The following is a 4,655-nucleotide window of genomic DNA, read 5'->3' on the forward strand; positions in this document are numbered from 1 at the left end:
TATGTCTTTGTGATTCACTACACAGCCTCACCAAAACATAAAGTTTTGTTTTCTGCTGTAAAGAAACAGACTAGTTGCAGAAATATGAGACCAATGTGCAAATCAAATCTAACTTAATTCAGTTGATTTCTCCAGTTTAGTTCCTGAGGTTTTAAGGGCAAACTCCAAGCAGATAGGACCCTCTGGAATATACATACTGATTTAAAGTAATGGTAGATAAGAGAGTAGTACTTTGGAACCAGTGAATATAGTGGCAGAGTTCCAGTAGCTTTCACTGAAGTCTTTAGGTAAAATCCCAACACAGTTTGTAGACTGTTCTTCATTAGATAACTTTATTTATCTGTATCTTCCTATAAGATCATGTGCCTCATGGATTATTTAGTACTTATATATTTTATAAGGATATACTTTATATTATTTATCCTTAAAATTTCTAGGGGATCAATGCCGAATAATGTTCCTTCAGCATGTGTTAGGAACAGAATCTTAACCCCTGTTAAATACATCTGTTATTGTAGCTGCATGTCTCATTAATGCACAGTCTCCCCCATATTATTCCTGAGGAAATGAGATGTAGAATGCCCAAGAACCGTTTATTTTTAAGATAATGTTTAATTGCCTTTAACTTCATATTCTCTGTGTGTAAGCCTGTATTGAATTTTCAATGTATTTATAATCCAAGAAGAATGGTGATGACTGTGGTGCTTTTTCTGTTTTAGAAAGCAGGTTCAAAGCTCTGCTTGGCCACATTTCTTATGGGACCTGGGGATTTAGAACCTAAGGAGACTTTAGGCTAAAACTTTCATTGGAAAAATCTGTCACTCATTAGCATAGGGGAAGTTTAGGTGAAATAGGGAATGAGACATTTTCTGTGTAAACCAGCTTCAAATACCATGATTAGAACATTAAAGTATTTGCTGAATGGAAAGTCATTATCTTTTAGGGCTTTCCAAGAAAGTATTCTCTAGAAAGCAAAACCAGATTATATTAGCAGCTGTTGCAGTTTGTAATTTTTGCTCAGTCCTGTTTTATACTTTTTTCTTGGCTTAGGCTGCTGAAAAGCGTCCCATTTTGCATATTGCAGGATTTTTTGGTCTGTATTATCCTTTCTGTCATTGCTCTTCTAAATTTGTAAATCCTTAAGTCTTGTGATGAGGGTGGGTGGTCTGAACTAAAATAATAGCCATTGCTCCCGGCAAAAAAACTGCTGTGTTGTGGAGGAGAACCTTTCCTCATGTCAAGAACAGGACCTTTGCCCTGGCAAAGAAGAGTGCATATTTCTTTAAAACTTTCTTGTTACACCCCTAAGAAGCTGGATCCCTCAATTGTTCAGATCTCCTCAGTCTGACATGTAAAGACCTAGAAGATGCAAAGTCAAAACGTGCCCAGCTTCTGTTCTCATATGGTCTTCTGTAAAATACTGCTTTGTGTAATCTGATTTGGCATCTCATCTGTCAAAATCTAAATTAAAAAAAAAATTAAGGGTTCTGCCCTCCTGAAGCCTTGATATAGTTCTTAACTGAAATTAGACTTTCAAGGAGGAGCTATATGTTAGTTTTCTGAATATCCTGCTGCAAACTGGCCTTGTGGTTATTGCATCAATTGGATATAAATATATATATGTATCTATATCTATATATATATATATATACAGGGAGAGAGAGAGATATCTCCAAGTTGCCTTGCTATTGCATCAATTTTCTGTGTCCATGGGAAAAGTGTGGTAACTGTACCACTGCACAGAAAGTTCCACAGGTGCTTCACAAAGCCTTCTGTTATGTCAGAAAGCTCTTTCCCATCACTTCTAACTACAGATCCACAGTGGAGGTCTAGAGATGTAACCTAAAGGTGCCAAAGAAGAAAGCAGAGGCATATGCCTGCTTCCTACATAGCTATATGCCAAGTTTCACATCTGTGTAGTCCTGCAAGCTGAGCTATACACAATACAATAGAAAAATGTACCTGAAAGCCCAATAATCATTCCATTCAAAAACCTTGGAACTCCTGTCCCTGTTCCCTAGCCAGTCTGAGGTGATCAGTATTGGGCTGAAGGTGTCAGTGGGAGGTAGAGAGCTGGTAAAATGCTGGCAAGTACACAGCCCCACATGGATATCTATCAGTTTCTAAGAAGGACCAAATCCAGACACTGAGAAGCAAAACAAGTCTCAACTGAAGGATGGAAAAGGGTTTGAAACTTGAATTCATTCTCTTGAAACTTCAATGTACTGAAAGTATCTCTCTCATTTCACCTGTTTACCCACAACAGTATGAAGTGTGTATAGGACAGCACCATCTGGATTTGCTGTCAAATAGTTGTAAATAACTGTATGTTATGTTAACATGACACAAAAGAGAAGAAAAAAAAAATCCAAAGGCTGTCATAAACAAGTCAAAACCTTGTTTAAGGATGATTTTACTTTTTCGTCCTTTTTCCTTTTTGCATTTCTTGGTGTTAAGGAAGCCAGTTAAGAAGGTTAGAGCCTGAAGGATGTTACCTGATTTGTGTAGGCAATTCTCAACAACAGGAACAGATTATGGCCAAGTTTCAGGAAAGCATGGGACATACTGGCTCAATTTTTTTTTCCTTCTTGCTAAAATTAGTGAGAGAAGGGACAGTTATGGTGTCTGCCTTTTTGAGGATGTCATTCATGACCAGAATCAGAAGCAGCTGAGATGTCTAATGTAAATAAGGTGTTGTGAGACCAAATAAAGTTTGAATGATGCAAGAGGAAGCTAAGAGACACGGTGGACTTCATTCCAAGGAGAGAAAGAAACCGTTGCTCTATATTTAATAAATTAGTGACCCAGCTGGTCTGCTTGCATCTATTTGCTTTTCCCTATGAATACGAAGTATGGCAATACATCTGTTTCTTGTAACACTTTCATTTTCTGTGTTTTTAACGATGTTTCCTGACTCCAAATATGAGACTGGATCCATCACTAACTGCTTCTCTCTAATTAGCGTTTTACAAGGGCTAGAAAATCAAGGAAGTACCTAATGCTTTCTGTTTGCTTTTGAATATTGTAAGTTATTTTCTCCCCTATAACAATTATAAATGGACTGATTGCCTCCTAGTATAAATTAACATTGCTCCAATAAAATCAGAGATTCAGATTTATACCAGGATATTCCCAGAGACAAATCAATTTCCCAGAATATTCACAGCAAAGATAATGTTCTTTTTCATTGTAGTACTTTGTAGTATGACCCTACATATTGTCCAAGCTATTTATCTTCTTCATTGTCTAAGATACTTCTAACTTGTGCTCAGAGAAACTAGGACTTTGGATTTCTAGGTGGGTGACTTCTAGCCCATGCTGTTTCCTTTGCTTCTTGAGATAATCATATATTTAGGAACCTTTCTTCTGTTAGAACCTCCTACAGGGTGAAGCACGAGCCATGGCAGGGGTGGAGACCAGACACCAGTGGGGCAGGGACTGAAGGCCCTGGGCTGAGATGAAATGGGCCTCCTGAGCCAGTGGATGGGTGGGATCTGACTTAAGAACCCTGACAACTTCCGGCAGAATTTCGTGGGTAATCCTTTTGATCTGGAGATGAAGTTTAATTTTATCTTCAGTGAGTCATAGTCACAAAAGCCATCTGACACACAATTAGATTTTGGTCCAGTACAAATGGAAGAGCCTTGAGCCACTTGCTGTTTGCTATGTAGGATGGCCATCAGTCAAAAAGTCTTTTGAGCCTTTTGCTCACTGCCATTGCTATTCCAGAGCACTTAACTGACCTACTAAAAATGCTGCAGTTTTAACAGACAAACTGCTAGATGATAATGCTACTCAAGAAGAAAGTTGCATCCCCATATTGGAAAGGTAAAATTCACACCAACTTAGATATACCATATGTCAGCACTTAGCCAAGTAGATTTTTTACCAGTCCCTTGTGGCATCATTTCAGCTCTAAGTGCTTTGAGGTCACAGTCCCCAGATATTCCCTAGATACTGTCACATTACACTGTAAGATGGTCTCATGCACTTGTGAAAGGCCAGTGGGCCTGGGCCTTTCTTTGCTTTTTTGCCAGACTTCTCCATATATACTGTCAGCTTTGTTGCACCTAGTGAAAGTAAGGCCCAGACCCAACCCAGAGCCACAACCAGCCGTAGTGGGAACTGCTCACCATCATTTGGTCCTCAGGAGCTATCTGTTGGAACATCAGCTGGAGTCAGCTAGATCAGTGGGGACTTGTGGGAAGAGGCACCAGGAATGGGCCCATCATTAGGAATGGGAAGAGCAATGCCATCTAGTGTGCCAAGCACATATCCTGAGGATCTAGAGCCAGTAAGAGCCTTGACAAGTCCCTCATGATTCACTCTCAGAAAAGTCACCTTTCTTGAGCTTGGAGGAGATGATCCTTGAAAATAAAACCTCTCCCCTGGATCCCTCTTCTCTCCTAAATTGTATCCCTGGGGCTTCTTCTGAGCACATCCCTGACAGGTTAGAGTCTGCTCTTCTGAAGTTTAGGGTTGTGATCTTGCTTTTGCCTCTCCTCTCGAGATCCAGAATTTAACCATCTCTCTTTATGCACTACAACCAAGGCTGTCCCCTAATCTTCAAATCCCCAGCAGGCTGTGATCCACATGGACTAAAAATGCATTCTATATTATAGCATAGGATGAGCTCTAGGTTACTCATTAGCTCC

This window comes from Ammospiza nelsoni, chromosome 3 (genome assembly GCF_027579445.1).
Source record: "Ammospiza nelsoni isolate bAmmNel1 chromosome 3, bAmmNel1.pri, whole genome shotgun sequence".
Lineage (NCBI taxonomy): Eukaryota > Metazoa > Chordata > Aves > Passeriformes > Passerellidae > Ammospiza > Ammospiza nelsoni.